The sequence below is a fragment of the Rhinopithecus roxellana genome, chromosome 12, assembly GCF_007565055.1.
Source record: "Rhinopithecus roxellana isolate Shanxi Qingling chromosome 12, ASM756505v1, whole genome shotgun sequence".
Classification (NCBI taxonomy): domain Eukaryota; kingdom Metazoa; phylum Chordata; class Mammalia; order Primates; family Cercopithecidae; genus Rhinopithecus; species Rhinopithecus roxellana.
In genome coordinates this window covers 116,608,660-116,628,959 of record NC_044560.1, presented here as the reverse complement: position 1 = coordinate 116,628,959, position 20,300 = coordinate 116,608,660, and the positions used below count along the sequence as shown (strand labels likewise).

The window sequence follows — 20,300 nt, the reverse complement described above, 5'->3', positions numbered from 1 at the left end:
ATTCCTGAGGTTTAGAACTTGACCTGTTCCCTGAACCAGGGTTATATCATCATGTCATTTTAGAAGTAACCACTCTCTCTCTGGCCAGACGCATGGCTCACGCCTATAATCCCAACACTTTGGGAGGCCGAGGTGGGTGGATCACCTGAGGTCAAGTTTGAGACCAGCCTAGCCAATATGGCAAGACCATGTCCTTACTAAAAATACAAAAATTAGCCGGGCATGGTGGTGGGCGCCTGTAATCCCAGCTACTTGGGAGACTGAGGCAGGAGAATCATTTGAACCCTGCGGGCAGAGGTTGCAGTGAGCTGACATTGCACCACTGTACTCTAACCTGGGTGACAGAGTGAAACTCTGTCTCAAAAAAAAAAAAAAGTAACCGCTCTCTCTTAGTATCTCTAATTTCTGAAGATGCGCAAAAAATATAGCTTCATATAGCTGGAATGAGCACTGAGCCATGAAAGATATTTCAGCAAGTTGTAATTTATTTTGGCCTAAATATGAGGTTTTTTTGTAAAGGGAAAATGTTTGTTCTTATGTATTGAAGAAGTGTGCATTTATATAATGATTTTTTAAATGCCCAAAGGATGAGTTTGAAAACCTCTTTTAAAAAGAATTCCTCTAATATGACCTTATGTGAGAAGGTCATATTCTTTTACATGATCAAATAAACTCAGTTTTTTTATGGTTAGTGTGAAAAGACTGTGTAAGGCAGCTTAGCACCATGCTTCTCATAAAAGCAGTTTAAATTATCCACTGGGGTTATCGTTTGACAGCCTGCCATTATCTGGTGTTATACAATTCAATAGCAAGCAAGTTTGAGGCAATTTAAAAAGTGGAATAATTAAAGATAAGGCACTTCCTCCCAAAGGGAATTATCACCTAGTGAAAAATTAGGCATTTCATCTACTCAGTTACTGACTGCAAGTCTTTCTTCGCTGTAGCTCTCAAGCTTTGGGTGAATGTTCCTGCGAAATATATCTTCAACTTGAAAGTTCATACTCTAGTCAAAAACTCCTTTTACTGAGTTTGCAGTACTGTATTTGCACTGTGTATTTCTCTGGACCTTTATTGCTACTTTTGCTTTCCTTTGTTACACAGATTTTGTGTTGCACTTTTGTCTCCAGAGGGGTATTGTAGAGCCTTGGTTGTATGAATAATAGCAGTGGTAGTGTCCACAGCTCCAGTGCAAGCCCATTTGGCATCACTCCTCTCCTCTTTCTGAGAGGATTTATTGTGTGCCGAGTATGAAGCAGTTGTGGAGTGCTGTGTCTCTGTCAGGATACCATCTTGTTTGATGACATCTTTCTTTGTTGTCTTTCCTTGAAAATGTCAGTAAGCTCTGTTATGCTTCCAGCAAATTGTAAGACTATTTGTTTCCACCCTTATAACCTGTTGCAATACATATTATTTCTCATACATTTTAATATTGTTTGTTGCAGAAAACAAACCATAAAAATTCATTTGCTGTTCAGTTTTCAATTAAAAAAAAAGAAATAGAACATTGTTAATTTCTGAGACTTGATGGACGGTAATATGGAAAATCTTTTCTTTTGCCTATTTATCTGTGCATCTACACTGGTGAAATTTCTCCTCATGTTTTTAATCTATTTTCTAATTCAATTTTTTTTCTATGATATACTTTACTTTGTAGAGCAATTTTTGGTTTCCAGAAAAATTTAGTGGAAGGTACAGAGATTTCCCATATAGCTCCTTCCCCCATATATGCATAGCCTTCCCCATTGTCAACATCCTCCACCAAAGTGGTAGATTATCACCCAACATCCCTAGTTTATACTTGGCTCACACTTGTACATTGTGGGTGTTTGGACAACTGTAAAATGGCACATATTTACCATTATGGTAACATACAGAGTACTTTGACTACCCTAATAATCCTCTTTGCTCAATCTAAATTTGTGTATTTCTTTCACTTCTGTCACTTGTTGCTTCACGTTTTGCAGCTGTTTTTTAGTGCATACACACTGATGGTTCTGAAATCATCTTTGTAAGTTAACATTTTTATCATGTAATCTTCCTGTTTTTCCGTGGTATTTTTATTTTCTCTGAAGATTACTTCTTTTGTTCCAGTCAGTTTAGCAAGTTTGTTTTGCCAAAGTTAAGGATGCTTGCCTGTGACACAGCCTCAAGAGTTTCTGGCCATATATACCCAAGGTGGTCAGGGTGCAGCTTGGTTTTATACACTTTTAGGAGATACCAGCTAATATGTAAGATGCACATTGGTTTGGTTTGGAAAGTCAGAACAAGTCCAAGCAGGGAGGGTGCTTCCAGGTCATAGGTAGATAAAAGACAAAGGTTGCATTCTTTTGAGTTTCTGGTGACCATTTTCAAAGGAGGCAATCAGACACGCATTTATCTCAGTGAGCAGAGGGATGATTTGAATAGAATGGGAAGCATGTTTGCCCTAAGCAGTTCCCAGTTTCACTTTTCCCTTTGGCTTAGTGAGTTTTGGGTGCCAAGATTTATTTTCCTTTCACATTTCCCCTTTTCTCCTTTAAAAATATTTGGAGAGGCTGGGTGTGGTGGCTTAACACCTGTAATCGCAGCACTTTGGGAGGCCAAGGTGTGCAGATCATGAGGTCAAGAGATGGAGACCATCCTGGCCAACATGGTGAAACCCCATCTCTACTAAAAATACAAAAATTAGCCAGGCGTGGTGGCACATGCCTGTAGTTCCAGCTACTCAGGAGGCTGAGGCAGCAGAATCTTCTGAACCCAGGAGGCAGAGGTTGCAGTGAGCCCAGATTGCACCATTGCACTCCAGCCTGGCGACAGAGCGAGACTCCATCTGAAAAAAAAGAAAAAAAATGAGGTTTCATCTGATCTTTCGTGGCTGGGACAGTTTATTTTTAGGCGGGCAAATACCAGGTTATTTGGAAAGCTCATTTTTAGCACGTTGTAAAGTGTCATGTCCTATAAAGAGAAAATACCAGGAGGAACAGAGAAAAACAAAGAACAATTCTGGAAAATATATACAGGCCATATTACTCTGAAGTCCATACATCAGTAGGTAGGTATGAAAGTGGCTTATGTATGTGAATAGGTCGCTGTTATTTTCTTCTGAAGTTTAAATTCTCTAGCTTCAGTTCTCAGGGCTTTAAGAAAATACAGTTTAGTTTTCAGTGATTTCATATTAGAAAATATGGGGGGAAAAAAGAAAGAAGAAAAAATTGAAAACATTATTTCAGAGACATGTAGGTAGAAAAAATTAGAATTCAGTCCAAACTGTAGAAAATCATAAAAATTGAAAAACATTGGGCAAGACTAGAATCTAACAACAGGTATACCATAGTTTTTGAAACATAATTTTTCTCCAGTTTCCCATTTTTATTAAAGTCAAATAATGGAAGGACTGATTTACTTTATTATACTTGGCCAGATTATATGTATAAAGTGCAGCACGTATACTTATTTTCCTTACAGGCTTTAAAAATTGGCTTTGATGGAACTTTGTTCCATAGAAGGAATCTCAGGTAAGACTTTTAAAAAGCAGAGCCCAGGCATGGCTTTGTAGCACCAAATATCAATGAGTTGGGTAAATTCTTCTTCTCTTGAGGTCCCAGGATAACTTGGGGCTCCTGGGTCTGTCAGAACGTGGCATTCTTTACTTGCCACAGGTCAGGAAACTTGTATAGGGACTGTGTTCACAAGGTATGAAGCCAGTCTTCCCGAGAGGGTTTCATTGGCTGTGTAAGTCAAGTTAGATTAGCATGCCATTCCAGTCAAAGCCTTGGTAAAATGACCAGTTTCTCTGATGGTTCCCTGTTGCCAAAAAACAAAAAACCGAAACAAACTCATTGCACTTACGCAAATAGCTATATTGCCATAAGTTAAGAATACTCAGAAATAGTTTCCAAATTCTGGAGAAAGCAGGTAGAGAGGAACAAATATTTCCAAATTTTGTTCACAGCAGTATACCTTCCTCAATTGTTAAATGCTGTCAGCCAGGCACAGTGGCTCATGCCTGTAATCCCAGCACTTTGGGAGACCAAAGTGGGTGGATTGCCTTAGGTCAGGAGTTTGAGATCAGCCTGGTCAACATGGTGAAACCCCGTCTCTACAAAAATACAAAAATTAGCTGGGCATGATGGTGGGTGCCTGTATTCCCAGCTACTCGGGAGGCTGAGGCAGGAGAATTGCTTGAAACTGGGAGGCAGGGGTTGCAGTGAACCCAGATCATGCCATTGCACTCCAGCCTGGGCGACTGTCTCAAAAAAAAAAAAAAAAAAAAAAAGCTGTCAATAGCTCAAAAGAAAAGTTTCCTGGACTTTGTAAAACAAAACAAAGGATCCAAGGAAAAAAATCAGAAAGATTACTTTCATCTCCTATTAGTTCAGTCCGTGCAGTTAGTGTGTGTTGTGTTTGATATTCATGAACATTTTATTTCTCCATGAAAGTTTTGAAAGTTCTTTCCTCTATTCCTCTATTCTAATGTCACAATTTCCAAAGTTATCAGAAACTTGCACTCCAGAGCACCTATCAAAGTCCTATAGCTGATTATAAACTAACTTTTGAAAAGGATCCAAACAAGACAACAATTGCCTACAGACAGCAAAATGTCTCAGGATAGCTGTTACTAAAACCACAATTGACTATAATGGAAATTTTGGTTACTTCTGTGACATACAACAATTTTACTTAACAATCAGTAGTAATAATAATAATTATTATTATTTTTTGAGTCGGCATTTTGCTCTTGTTGCCCAGGCTGGAGTGCGGTGGCATGATCTTGGCTCACCGCAACCTCTCCTCTGGGGTTCAAGCGATTCTCCTGCCTCAGCCTTCTGAGTAGCTGGGACTACAGGCATGCGCCACCATGCCCAGCTAATTTTGTATTTTTAGTAGAGACGGGATTTCTCCATGTTGGTCAGGTTGGTCTTGAACTCCCAACCTCAGGTGATCTGCCTGCCTCAGCCTCCCAAAGTGTTGGGATTACAGGTGTGAGCCACCATGCCCAGCCAACAATTATAATTATTAATAATATGTGGTCAGGCACAGTCACTCACATCTGTAATTGCAGCACTTTGTGAGACCAAGGTGGGTTGAGGTCAGGAGTTCAAGACCAGCCTGACCAACATGGTGAGACCACATCTCTACTAAAAATACAAACATTAACCAGGTGTGATGGTGCACACCTATAGTCCCAGGTACTTGAGAGGCTAATGCAGGGGAATTGCTTGAACCCAGGATGCAGAGGTTGCAGTGAGCCAAGATAGCGCCACTGCACTCCAGCCTGGGTGACAGAGTGAGATTCCATCTCAAAAAATAAAATAATAGCATATAGTAAGTCATATCAGAATGATAAGATTTTCCATGATTTTGGAATACATGCCAATTTCATATTTATACAAGTACAGCCCAAAGAAAGCCAAACACTATTTCCTATTTGACAATGCTTCCTGTATGATTTTTATACCAAATAAGCCAAATATGTCTCTTCTGGACTATAGGGGATTAACAAAAGTTTAATGAGGACCCAAGTTAAAATGTGACTTTGGAAAGCTTGTCAAATATAAAAAGTTTAAAATACTTGATATCATAAAATAGGATCACAGGTCATTATAAAATAAGTTATTCATTTAACCAATGTGGTATCTCAAAGATTTCAGTAAAAGGTGACCACCTTTATTTTTTGAGAGAGAAGACTTAATTTCCCAAACAATATTCCCTAATAAAAATGACACAAGGCCAATTAAATTGGTTTTTTGATATTTTATAAACAAACTGTAAAATTTTAATCATCTTGACTGTAAGTATAATTTCCATGAGCCTTTTTAAAAATTATATAATCTTTATTAAATAGTGGGCTAGGCTGGGCATGGTGGCTCATGCCTGTAATCCCAGCACTTTGGGATGCCAAGGTGGGTGAGTCACCTGAGGTCAGGAGTTTGAGACCAGCCTGACCAACATGGTAAATCCCCATCTCTGCTAAAAATACAAAATTAGCCGGGCATGGTGGCACATGTCTGTTACCCCAGCTACTTGGGAGGCTGAGGCAGGAGAATCACTCGAACCCAGGAGGTGGAGGTTGCAGTGGGCCCAGATCGCACTATTGCACTCCAGCCTGGGCAACAGAGTGAGACTCCATCTCAAGAAAAAAAAAAAAAAAAAGTGGGCTAATGCTCCAAGACAACCTTGTTAATCTGGCACAGGGGCTCATATGCTGGTCTTGCAACAATTTGCCTTTGAAATTGATAGTTAATTTCTAGAGAACCCAAACTTATTTTAGCTCTAAAAATTGACCCTAACAATCTCACATGTCCACCTCTTTCATTATAAACATTGGGACTTGAGGAGTTGAATAATTTTAATTTCTTGCCCTGTGTTTCACAAATACAGTTTATTTTGATTAGGAACTTCTACTGGGTCTGAAGATGAGGATTGAGCTGCTCTATCAGTGTTTAAGATTTAGCAAGACTTAGTGTCCTTTTCAAACCCAAGAGTCAAAGCCCTGTAACTGAATGGAACAAGGACTTTAAAAGCACATACAGAAAGTTATATGGATATAATAAACTAATTTTAAAATTTTTAATTTAAATTTCTTTCTAACCAAACCAAACTTAGTAATACTGACATAGGAATTATTTTGATAAAGTGTAAGATCCGTTTAGTAGGCCAGTTATCCAAAGGCAAAAGAAAAGGCCTTCTACAGTGTGACTGCTGTTCCCTGTGGGAGATATTATGTTGGAAAGAAACATTTCCTTTAGACCTCAAAAATAAAACATTTTATAGTGTCAGGCCACAACAGTTAGAACCCAAAGAAAAAAAGGTTACAGGAGCTGAAAATTAGTTGAAAAAGTTATGATTTCAGGCCTTTTAAAAGGGGAGAGAAAGCTGAAAACAGTGAGATTCCGTAAAACTTGAACTTTACATTGAATAAATTATAATGTTTCATAATTTATTTAGAGTTAAGCACTACTTTAAGAAAATTTTGTAGTTTGAACCAATCCTTTAGTGTATAAGTGGGGTTTTTAAAAATCAAAACCCAATCTCTAGAAAGACCATTATAATTTCCCTTTAATTATAAACAATTTGATCACATAAAACTTATTTTCACAAATCTTATTATGACTTACAAAGATGATTCATGACATGCTTGGGATTTCTTGTTTGTCCTGAGCATCCATCTTTCTTATACAATCAGTTATTTTATTCCAGGACAAAATTTCTCATAGAAGATTCTTTCTCATATAGAATTATTTTTCTTTAAGCTTTCCTACCAAAAATATTTATTTATTTTTGAGACAGTGTCTCTCTCTGTGGCCCAGGCTGGCATGCAATAGCTGGATCTTAGCTCACTGCATCCTCCATCTCCTGGGCTCAAGTGATTCTCCTGCCTCAGCCTCCAGAGTAGTTGGGATTACAGATGCACACTGCCATGCCTGGCTAATTTCTATGTTTTTAGTAGAGATAGGGTTTCACTGTATTGGATAGTCTGGCCTCGAACTCCTGACCTCAAATGACCCTCCCACCTTAGCCACCCAAAGTCCTGGAATTACAGGTGTAAGCCACTGTGCCAGTCCCAAAAATACCTCTTTATTTCTATAACTTTTTTTTTTGAGACAGAATCTTTATTTCTGTAACTTTCTTTTTTTTTTTTTTTTTTTTGAGACGGAGTCTCGCTCAGTCGCCCAGGCTGGAGTGCAGTGGCCGGATCTCAGCTCACTGCAAGCTCCGCCTCCCGGGTTTACGCCATTCTCCTGCCTCAGCCTCCCGAGTAGCTGGGACTACAGGCGCCCGCCACCTCGCCTGGCTAGTTTTTTGTATTTTTTTTTTTTTTTTGGTAGAGACGAGGTTTCACCGTGTTCGCCAGGATGGTCTCCATCTCCTGACCTCGTGATCCGCCCGTCTCGGCCTCCCAAAGTGCTGGGATTACAGGCTTGAGCCACCGCGCCCAGCCTATTTCTGTAACTTTCTTTACATCCTTCTTGTTTCCTGGTTCTTTCTGGTTTGTTTTATACATAACCTTTAGTTAAGCTTTGAATTAGATAAAAAGTATTCACCTTTTAAAAAGGACACACTTTTTTGATGAAATAATGTTTTTCTATAATAGTTTTCATTGGAGGCCGGGCACGGTGGCTCAAGCCTGTAATCCTAGCACTTTGGGAGGCCGAGACGGGCGGATCACGAGGTCAGGAGATCAAGACCATCCTGGCTAACATGGTGAAACCCCATCTCTACTAAAAACTACAAAAAACTAGCCAGGCGAGGTGGCGGGCGCCTGTAGTCCCAGCTACTCGGGAGGCTGAGGCAGGAGAATGGCGTAAACCCGGGAGGCGGAGCTTGCAGTGAGCTGAGATCCGGCCACTGCACTCCAGCCTGGGCGACTGAGGGAGACTCCGTCTCAAAAAAAAAAAAAAAAAAAAAATAGTTTTCATTGGAAAATACCCAATTAATAAAATATAATTTAACTCAATATGACTTTAGATTGTAAATTATGATAAGTGTCTACAAGCATTTATCCCATTATGTTTACCTTATTATTATCATAGTTTAGCCAGATTATTTATGAAAACTGTGATAGCCATCATTTACATTTATAAAACCACCATTGCAAAATTACAACTGAGACAAAGACATTTGACGTGACTTCATCTTGCTTCTAACCTCCAAGTTGTCCTTACTCATTCCTGTTCATAGACTGGAACTAACTTTGGGAGAAGCTAGTTTATGGTTTGTCTTTGAAACCAAGATGACAACAGTCCTTTTCCAAAATCTTCCTGCTGGGGAACTTGGCTTCTTAAAGCCACAAGATTAGAAATTATGATTTAGGAGTCATGCAGCTTGAGGCTGCAAGATTCTCAATCTCCCCAAATTGTTCCTGGCGATAACATCACTATTGTGAAATATAAGATTAGTGCTTGAGATATTTTGCAGAAACTGCACTCAATGGATCAGCTGGGAAGGAGATCAATAAACTAGCTCATTTGGTCTCATAGCCCCCACCTAAAAACTGACTTAGCATAAGAGAACAGCTTCAACTTCCTGTTATTTTGTCTCTGACCCTACCAATCAGAACTCCCAACTGCTGGCTCTCTACCCACCAGATTATTCTTAAAAACTCTGATCTCCAAATTTCCAGGGAGACTAATGTGAGTAATAATAAAACTCACATCTCCTGCACAGCCAACTCTGTGTTAATTACTACTTTTCTATTGCAGTTATCCTGTATTGATAAGTTGGCTTTGTCTAGGCAGTGGGCAAGGTGAACCCATTGGACAGTTATAGTTATTACCTGTCAATCACTTTATATCCTATTAATTTCAGGTGTTTACCTAATGAGAAACTTAAGATTAAATATATGGTTATTTTACTAAATAATGCAAGATTTAGCTATTTCCATTAAACCTATATATATGATTACTGAGTGCTCTAATGGTAAGGAGAAATTACAACTAGCCGGTTGTTAATATTTAGCCAAGACAGAACCTCAATGCAGCTACTTACTTATTATGGGTCTCATGTTGAAGACTGCTCTCTGTCATCCTAGAAGCAGAAAAAAACTCAAATTACCTTACTTGTTGGAAGCGAGCTCAGAACAAGTCATGGAAGCAGGAAAACTTGCCTTTCTTGATGGAAGCAAGTACAACTCCCCCTGCCCCGCCAAAAAAGGACTTGTTCAGCAAAATAAACTTTAGATCTTGACCAAATTTGGTGAGATCAGTGATTCTCTGGAGGGGATGCACCCAGGCCTCAGCAAATCGTCCTACTGGTTTGAGCCATAGAGAACAGCCCAAGCTGGTACCAAGCACTGATAGGAGATTTGTCAAAGGCCAGGGGCACCTCGACTCTGAATTCCTCCTTGGTTACCAAAATCTGAGCAGCAGGCTGGGGGCAGTGGCTCACACCTGTAATCTCAGCACTTTGGGAGGCCGAGGCAGGTGGATCACGAGGTCAGGAGATTGAGACCATCCTGGCTAACACAGTGAGACCCGGTCTCTACTAAAAATACAAAAAAAATTAGCTGGGTGTGGTGGCGGGCACCTGTAGTCCCAGCTACTCGGGAGGCTGAGGCAGGAGAATGGCATGAACCCAGGAGGTGGAGCTTGCATCACTGCACTGCAGTCTGGGCAACAGTGAGAGCTTATCTCAAAAACAAAAGGTTTGCTACAGTTGTGAAATCATAGAATACAGTGCTTATTATGATAATCTCAAATAGAAATTGCTTTAGCCTTTGAAAAAATGGTTCTTTTATTAAATTAATATTTATTGTCTGATATTAATTTTTATAGTACATGTGTAAAAATATTATAGACAATTTGTCCAAACAGTATTTCAGAAACACTTCCAACAATTATATTGTGTAAAAGGTTCTATGTATGCGTGAAGAAAGGATATGTATAAAGTCTTTAGCATAGGGAAAATTGAATTTTTATCAGCTTAAGCGTCAGAAGTTTCAAGAGTAAATATTCAGTGTTGAAATAAAGTCTGAATTTATCTATCAAATTTTTTTTTTTTTTTTTTTTTGAGAGAGTATTTCGTTGTGTTTCCCAAGCAATAGTGCAGTGGTGTGATCTCAGGTTACTGCAACCTCCACCTCCGGGCTTGAGCAATCTTCCCACATCAGCCTCCTGAGTAGCAGGTACTACAGGTGCATGCCACCACCCCTGGCTAATTTTTGTATTTTCTGTAGAGATGGGGTTTTGCCATGTTGTCCAGGCTTGTCTCAAACTCCTGGGCTCAAGCAATTTTCACACCTCAGCCTCCCAAAGTGCTGGGATTACAGATGTGAGCCACTGCACCCTTCCTTATTTCTTTACTTTCTTTTTTTTTTTTTTTTTTTTTGATACCGAGTCTCATTCTGTCACCCAGGCTGGAGTGCAGTGGTGCGATCTCTGCTCACTGCAAGCTCCACCTCCCAGGTTCACTTCATTCTCCTGCCTCAGCCTCCCAAGTAGCTGGGACTACAGGCACCCGCCACCACGCCTGGCTAATTTTTTGGATTTTTAGTAGAGACGCGATTTCACCACGTTAGTCAGGATGATCTTGATCTCCTGACCTCATGATCTACTCACCTCAGCCTCCCAAAGTGTTGGGATTACAGGCATGAGCCACTGCGCCCAGCTATTCCTTTACTTTCTTGATAAACTTGCTGTCACTTTACTCTCTGGACTCACCCCTAATTCTTTCTTGCATAAGATCCAAGAACCCCTTCTTTTGGGTTTAACTGCCTAATAGGTTCTCGTGGCCTACTGCCTAGACAGAGCCAATTCATCAAGACAGGAATTGCAATAGAGAAAGAGTTTAATTTACGTGGAGCTGGCTGTACAGGAGAGTGAAGTTTTATTATTCAAATGAGTTTCCCTGAAATCTTGGGGATCAGGGTTTTTAAGGATAATTTGATGGGTAGGGGCCAGTGAGTGGGGAGTGATGATTGGTTGGTTGGAGATGAAATCATAGAGAGTTGACGCTGTCCTTTTGCACTGAGTCTGTTCCTGGGTGGTGTCACAAGACTAGATGAGTCAGTTTATTGATCTGGGTGCCAAGTGATCCATCAAGTGCAGGGTCTGCAAAATATCTCAAGCACTGATCTTAGGTTTTAAAATACTGATGTAATTCCCAGGAACAATTTGGGAAAGGTGACAATCTTGTAGCCTCTAGCTGCATGACTCCTAAACTATAGTTTCTAATCTTGTGACTAACTTGTTAGTCCTACAAAGGCAGTCTAGTCCCCAAGCAGATAGGGGATTTGTTTTGGGAAAGGGCTGTTAATGTCTTTATTTCAAAAGATGAACCAAGTTCCTCCCAAAGCTAGTTTGGCCTACAGCCAGGAGTGAACAAAGGCAGCTTGGAGGCTAAAGGCAAGATGGAGTTGGTTAAGTCAGATCTCTTTCACTGTAATAATTTTCTCAGTTATAATTGTACAATGGCGGTGTCAGGTTCTGGATCAGGACCCCTTTCTGGAAACATGGGGATGGTTATGAATGCATTCAGACATCCAAAAAGCCCCGTCTGAGAGCTAGAGATTTCCCTTTTCTATAGGTTCTTCGTCCCTTGTATGTCAACCCAAGGATTCACTGGGGACCTAGAACTGCACAGGCCAGTCTGGGAAGAGAGAGACAGAAAAGAGAAGAAGAGGAGGTGAATTAGTTTTGAAGAAAAGAAAGAAGGTCCCATGCTACCTCTTTTTTTTTTTTCTGACAAACTTTTCATGCTGGGAAATAGAATCCTGGTTTATTTGTAGTAAAACTAGGAATCCAGGGATTTTATAGGAGGGTGAGAAAAATGCATTTTTATGGTAGAGACTGTGGAGACCTAATTAGGGAAAAGGAGTCAGGCTGACAGGACCAGGGGAGAGCAAAGAGATAAAGCAAATAAGCTATAAATCTGCCTTTCTAGCCCAGGTGCGGTGGCTCACGCCTGTAATCCTAGCACTCTGGGAGGCCAAGGTGGTTGAATTGCCTGAGCTCAGGAGCTCCAGACCACCCTGGGAAACATGGTGAAACCCCGTCTCTACTAAAATAATAAAAAAATTAGTTGGGCACGGTGGTGGGTGCTTGAAGTCCCAGCTACTCTAGAGCCTGAGGCATGAGAATTGCTTGAACCAGGAGGCAAAGGTTGCAGTGAGCTAAGATCATGCCATTGCACTCCAGCCTGGGTAACAGAGTGAGACTCTGTCTCAAAAAAACAAAACAAAACAAAATTTTAAAAAACTGCCTTTCTTCATGGTCCAGGACATATAAACAAAATACAGGAAGCAGATAAGCTGTAAGTCTGTTTTTCTTTATGGCTCAGGACATGTAGCCCTTCTGCACAGATAGCATACATAGCTCATAAACTTTCTGCTTCAGTTTTTCATCAGACACCTTACAGAAGAAAGCAAGTTAGCTCCCTGCTACCTTGGCGTTATCTTTTATTTATTTGTTTGTTTATTGATTGAGACAAGAGTCTCACTCTGGCTCCCAGGCTGGAGTGCAGTGGTGTGATCTTGACTCACCGCAACCTCTGCAAATCTCCCACCTCAGCCTCTTCAGTAGCTGGGAGTACAGGTGTGAGTCACCATTGCCAGATAATTTTTGTATTTTTAGTAGAGATGGGATCTCACCATGTTGCCCAGGCTGGGCTGGAACTGCCCACCTCGGCCTCCTAAAGTGTGGAGACTACAGGGGCAAGCCACTTTGCCCAGCCCAATCTCCTCTTCTTATAAAGAAATCAGCCAGATTGGATCAGAGCCCACTTTAACAAGCTTATTTTAACTTAATCACTCCTGTAGATGCCATATATCCAAATACAGTTATCTTCTGAGGTACTGGGTATTAGGACTTCAAGATAGGATTTTTTTTTTTTTTTTTTTTTTTTTTTTTTTTGAGACAGTCTCGCTCTGTCGCCCGGGCTGGAGTGCAGTGACCGGATCTCAGCTCACTGCAAGCTCCGCCTCCCGGGTTTACGCCATTTTCCTGCCTCAGCCTGCCGAGTAGCTGGGACTACAGGCGCCCGCCACCTCGCCCGGCTAGTTTTTTGTATTTTTTAGTAGAGATGGGGTTTCACCGTGTTAGCCAGGATGGTCTTGATCTCCTGACCTCGTGATCCACCCGTCTCGGCCTCCCAAAGTGCTGGGATTACAGGCTTGAGCCACCGCGCCCGGCCAAAATAGGATTTTTTTTGTGAAAATTATTCTGCTCATAACACACTGTGTTCTAGACTCCTAAACTTTATGTCCTTACATGCAAGATCCCTTCACTCCCATCCAAACAAAAATCTTTATTTATGTATTTGTTTTTTGAGACAGGGTCTCTCTCTGTCCCCCAGGCTGGAATGCAGTGGTGTAATCATGACTCATCGCGGTCTCGACCTCCTGGGCTCAAGTGATCCTCCTGCCTCAGCCTCCCAATAGCTGGGACCACACATGCAGGCCACCATGCCTTGCTAATTTAATTTTTTGTAGAGATGGGATCTGACTATGTTGCCCAGGCTGGTCTCAAACCCTTGGCCTTAAGTGATCCTGCCACTTCAGCTGCCCAAGTAGCTGGGACTACAGGAGTGTGCCACTGAGCATGGCTAATTTTTATATCTTCTGTAGAGACGGGGGTCTTGCTGTGTGCCCAGGCTGATCTTGAACTCCTGAGCTCAAGTAATCTGCCAGACTTGGCCTCCTGAATTGCTGGGGTTGCAGGCCTAAGCTACCTTGTCTGGCCCATCTGAAAAGTCTTAATCCATTTCAGTATCAACTCTAAGGCCCAAATATCACCTAAATATTATCTGAATCACATATGGGTGAGAAACAATGTGTGGTTCATCCTGAGGCAAAATTTTTGTCCAGCTGTGAATCTGTGAAGCCAGAGAAGTTATCTGCTTCCAAAATACAATGGTGGGACAGGCATAGGAAAGACCCTCAGCCCTGGAAACCACCCTTCTACTTTGTTACTGTGAATTTGACGTTCGTACTTAGCACATGTAAGAAAGCGCATGAAGCATTTGTCTTTCTGTGTGTTGGGAACGGTGTTGCAAAAATCAACACTGAGACAAAGGAGCTCTCAGCAAGGCTAGTTTACTTTCTACAGAAAGGGTGCCGCTCACTAGCAGTCTTGTCACGAGAGCACACATGAACAAAGGAGACAGGGTCATTTATAACCTGACGTGTCCATCCTACTGCTGTGTCTGGTTTCCATTGGTTGGAACTGGACCTCACATTCTGTACTTGACCCGATTGGCTAGCACGTTAGTACTTCCCAAAAGAGGCAAAGGCAGAGGAGAACAAAGGAAGAGAGGAAGTAACTTGTGGAAGACTGAGACAAAAACACTTCCAAATAAGGAAGAGGAATAGGCTGTGACCTAACGCTTGCTTGGACCAGTTCAGGCATGCCAGGGCAAATATCTAGGCTAAAATGTGGGAGCTAAGAACACAGAGTATATTGATTTATTTATTATGGTTAGCAGATACTTAAGAATATTACCACAGGTCTTTGAGTAAATTTTGCTTCTAACAGAGGTTACTATCTATTCTCAATTACACTGGGAGGAAAGTCCCTTTGAAGAGGAGCCTCTACTTACTTCATTTTCTACACTGTGTCTAGCACATTTCAATTGGCATAATGTCTTCTGGGTTCCTGGATCCAGTCACCTCTCCACATCCAATCTCCACCGAGATGCTAGTTCCCTGACTACTGAGTAGCTTTAGCTTCTCTGGTAAGACTGGATGGAGTCCACGAGGCTGAGAAAAATCGGTTTTGACTTAATTCAGTTCAACTTGTTAAGAATAAATCATCTTAGTTTCCACAAAGATGGACCATATAAGTGGACCATGTAAGTGGACCACAACTTTAAGATTCATCCTTAAATTCTGAAACATTAACTTAAAATGGGCAAGAAGCAACGCTGCTTCCCAGGACAAGAAATAGTCACAAATACTCCCAAATCTGGAGAACAGACCCCGCCCACCCCTGGAGGCCCCGCTTCATCCCAGTTTTCGGTCCAGCCAAGCCCCAACTGGTCACGCCCCCTGCCGGCCCGGGCCTCCCACCACCCTCTGGGGCCCCTCCCCAGTCAGGCCCAGTCTCCGCCAAGCTCTTTCCCAGTCGCGCCCCGCCCAGACCCCGCCCCCGCGCCTCCCGGTTTTTTTTTCCTCGCCTAGTTTCCTGCACACCCGGAAGCAGATCGCTCCTGGGAAAGGCCACATCGCTATGCGTGTGTTTGGGTCTACCTGGATTAAACAATTGCTTCGCTTTGTCTACCTGGATTAAACGTACACTTCGCAGTCCTCGGTTCTCCATACCCGTGACCTGGGGATCGCTACGGATCTTAAAATACCCGCAACAGCCCCATTCGTCCCAAGTAAGTCGGAGAATTGCTTCCCTTTCGGTTTAAAATCTCTCTGAGGCTGTTTCTTGCTCTCTGCCTTTCTTCCTTAAGACCATGTAGACAACCCCATTCAGATCATTTTCCTGCTTAAAAGCCTCTGCTTGGGCCCCGCGCCAAGTCTAGTCCTCGTTCGGGAGGTTCGCGCCCTCGTGACCCCCGAGCTTCTCCCTCGTCGGCCTCTGGAGGGGAGCGCCCGCTGTCCGGCTCCTGAAGGAGCCGCTTCTCCTCCCAGGTCCTGGGATTCTGCAGACCCTCCCTGTCCTGAGACATCGTCCCCCCGCCACCTTGTGTCCTCCTCACGCCGGGTCCTTCCGTTCCCCAGGCTTCCCCTTCACAGCCACTGCTTTTCTTTACTCTCTGTTGGGGCAGGTGACCTGAGTCTGTCTTGTGACACCCAGTGTTCTTCGTTCCCAAATTTTACTCCACTGGAAAATGTGCTCTTCCGGGAGGTGGGCATCTTATTCCTCCCCTTTCCTACTGAATGTGTGGGTGAGAGGGATCAGGAGAGGAAAAGACGGGGAACGACGGAGCAAAAGGAACAACTGAGAAGAGAATGAGGGAGACCCGTAAATACACCGCAAAAATGGATGATAATTTAGGGATTTGCAAAGAGCAACAGTGAAACAGAACGGTTGGAGAAAGTAGCAGGGGGAGAAAAGCAGGTAGAGAAATTTAGAAAAAAAAGGGGGACCTTCAGAGAGATGAAGGGCAGCAAAATAGAGTGGGGCGGCAAAGGAGGAGGCACTGCAGACAGACAGTAGGGAGAAGGTAAAAGAGTTGGAGCCGTGGCTGACAGATCTACGTGGTGCTGGGACTGAAAGAGAGAGAGAGGGCAGTGAATGACAAGCAAAGTAGAGAGAACCACAGCAGGGAGGAAGCCTAGGAAGTTGGGGGTGCTAGAGAGTGGGAACTGCAACAGGGAAGAGGGAATTTAACAAGGAGAGCAGAGAGGGAGCTTAGATGGGGGAAAAGAGGCAGAGATACGTGAAGATTGGGGACATTTGGAAAGATTGAGGAGAAAGAGCTACAAGAGGTGAAGTAAGTTGTGAAGCGTTGGGCAGAACAGACATAAAAGAGGGAAAAAGAAAGGGGTAAAAAACAGAAAAGGAGAAAAAAAGACGCGCAGCATGAGAGAGGGAAGCACATAGCAGTGAAGAAAGTGGGAGAGGACCCCATCCAGATGCGTGACAGTTGATTGGATATGGATGGTGGTTGTAATTTATTGATTTGTGGCTTTATACCCTGATTTAAAATATGTTTCTTTAAGTTGTACTCATGAGGATGAAAATCATGTTTTTTCTATAAGGCTTGTGCATTTTGTATCTATTTTTATAAAAAGATATTTGGAATTCCTATTTAGCCAGAGGGCAGTGATTTGATCCAGTTATTTGTGGTAACTGTCTTCTTTTCAAGGATGGAGTAGAGGATAAAGGAGGGGAGAAATGGGGCAAGAAATGACTGACTGTTACTACAAGATATGTCTTTGGTGTTTTTTTTGGCTTTGTTCCGTTTTGTTTTTTTGGGGGTACAGGGTCTCTGTCTCCTAGGCTGGAGAGCAGTGGCATGATCTCGCGCTCATTGCAGCTTCTACCTCCTGGCCTCAAGCAGTCTTTCCACCTCAGCCTCTCACCGCACTGGAATTACAGATGTAAGCCACCACACCAGGCCTACAAGGTATGTCTTCGAAGGAGCATTGAAAGTCTTGTTTTTTTTTTTTGTAATGAATTTCCTTGGAAGATGTTGGGGTCTCACTGGGGCATGTGCATCATTGAAGATATCTGCTTTAGTAGATAGTGGTGCCAGTATTTGGGGGTGGGGTCATTACAGGTGTGCACCACCACGCCCGGCTAATTTTTGTATTTTTAGTAGAGACGGGGTTTCACCACATTGGCCAGGCTGGTCTTGATCTCCAGACCTCAGGTGATCCGCCCACATCGGCCTCCCAAAGTGCTGGGATTACAAGCATGAGCCACCATGCTGGGCCTTTCCTGTTTATTTTTTAGAGTTTTTTTTTCCCCCCCTAAACCTGGCTCATTTCAAGGTTCAGTTTGATAATGTGGCACTTAGCACAAGAGACTTCATTCTGGCTTGGTCTGATAGTTCGGGAGGCTAGTCCGAAACAGCGGCCTTCCCACAAAAAAGAACAAGATCATGTCCTTTCCCAGGACGTGGATGGAGCTGGAGGCATTATCCTTAGCAAACTAACACAAGAACAGAAAACCAAATACACTTACAAGTGGGAGGTAAATGATGAGAACACATGGACACATAGAGGGAAACAACACACACTGGGACCTACCTGAGAGTGGAGGGTGGGAGGAGGGAGATGATCAGGAAAAGTAACTTGTAGATACTAGGCTTAATACCCGGATGATGAAATAATGCTTACAACAAACCCCATGACCCATTTACCTATGTAACCGATTGCATATCCTGCACATGTACCCCTGAACTTAAAATATAAGTTTAAAAAAATACTTTGGGCTTCCATAAAATTTGTTTAACTGATTATTCATTTTTCCTTCTACAGAATTACTTTAAACAGTGTTTACTGATGGTGGTGTATTGACCATTAAATGCATGCACACACACAGACCCTAAAGCCTCTAGTTTCCTTCCACTGTGCCCTAATTAAACCAAAACATACCGTTAATGTGTTTCTGCCTGTAGTGAGTACCCCTCTCTGTGCTTCATTTAAGAGCATAATACACTACAATCTTGTTCAGAGTCCCTGTCTTCACTTCTTGCCTCCACCTGTGTCTTGAATGTGTCGGATGAAACTTTCATACCCACCATTCCACTGATAACTTTATTTTTCAGAGTCACCAGTGACCTCCCCATTTCTAAATCCAATGTATTTCTTTTCCTGCTTTACTCTTTCTTTTCCTGTCAGGCGCTATTTGATTTTCTTGTCACCTCCCTGACCATTTCACACTTCTCTCTGCTGCTGTGTCCTGACTTCAAACTGTTTCTCAATGTGGGAATGACTCATGGTTTAGTCCTTGAACCTCTTCTTGTTTCTCTCCACACCCACTGTTTCCTCATCATCTCAGCTTATGAATTTAAACACCACTGTATTAGGCCATTCTTGAATTGCTAGAATGAAATACTGGAGACTGGGTAATTTATAAAGAAAACCGGTTTAATTGGCTCACAGTTCTGCAGGCTGCACAGGAAGCATAGCAGCATCTGCTTCTGGGGAGGCTGCAAGAAGATTCCAGTCATGGCAGGTGAAGGAGGAGCAGGCGTCTCACATGGCGGGAGCAGGAGCAGGAGAGAGTGAGGGGGGAGGCGCTACATGCTTTTAAACAACCAGATCTCCTGAGAACTCACTGTGATAAGGACAGCACCAAGAGGTGGTGCGAAACCATTCAACACAAACCCACCCCCATAATCCAGCCACCTCCCACCAGGCCCCACCAGTAACACTGGGGATTACAATTCAGTGTGAGATTTGGGCCAGGGACCCAGAGCCGATCCATATCACCCACCTACCCGTCTCCATGTCCCCTGCAGACCTGTCCCCTGACCTCTAGAATTCTGTGTCCTTTTGTCCTCTTGGCTGTCTGCTCAGCCAACTAACAGGTATCTCCACCAAAAGTGACTGCCTGAACTCCCCAAGTACATTCCCTCGTGCTCCTGCACATCTCAGGTGAAGGTGACCCTATACTTCCTGGCTTTAGTTTTACATGTCAGCATATATTTGAAATAACATGACATTAAAAAGAAGTGCTTTAATTCATGTGATAAAGGTAAGTTGTATTTACTTAAAAAGGGTGAGGAAATACACAGTTTCTTAAATTACTGTGAGCTGTGGGAGAAGAGTGTTTGAATACCTCGTCTCTACCTAGTCTGCTCCCCAGAACCTCTCTGACCTCATCTCCTCCCTGTGTCCTCCCTGCTCCCACTGCTCCAGCCACACAGGCCTCTTTCCTGTTCCTTGGGCTAAGGTTGCTTCTGCCTCAGGGCCTCTGCCTGGGCTGTCTGGCCCCTCAGCTGCAGGTGCAAACATCCTTCCTTCTTGAGGTCTTTGTTCTGATATCACCTTCTCCATTGGGACTTTTGTGACTCACCCTCCTCTCACCATTTAACACTCCAGCCACACCCTTGCCCCTACCCCTGGTGCATATTATGTGTCTCTGTGTTTCTTTCTGGTCCATTGTCTTCTACTGTCTACAAACTGGTAACAATGAGGCTCCAAGGGGAGAGCAGAGCTGGGAGGATGGGGCTGTGCTAATTTTGCCCCTTTTAAGATGTACTCAACCCTGGCTTCACATTAGCATGCTGAGGCAGTTTGCAAATACATGTTTTGTGCCCTTTTACCACAGATTACACTTCCAATAGTTAGCATAGACTTAACCTTCATATTGTTTAAGGTACCCAAGTTGATTCTAATTTGTATCCACCATTGAGCGTCAAGCCTCTGTGTCTTCCGTTTCTGAGAGCTGAGCTCAGCCTGTGATCCACAGGGAGGTGAGGGG

The 20,300-nt window shown here is 42.7% G+C and overlaps 1 protein-coding gene across 4 annotated transcripts in view; it reads left to right on the top strand.

Annotated features, from left to right (window-relative positions):
• The window catches only part of ZNF841 (zinc finger protein 841), a 47,921-nt gene that overhangs the window by 3,999 nt on the left and 23,622 nt on the right, over window positions 1-20,300 (top strand). For 2 of the 4 annotated variants that reach the window (XM_030942022.1, XM_010376537.2), the window contains 2 exons: window positions 15,036-15,792; window positions 17,351-17,493. The gene's annotated coding sequence lies outside the window, so the exon portion shown is untranslated. Of the gene's footprint in view, window positions 1-14,045; window positions 15,793-17,350; window positions 17,494-20,300 lie in introns of those variants that run through there. The other 2 variants (XM_030942024.1, XM_010376536.2) reach the window with 2 other exon arrangements.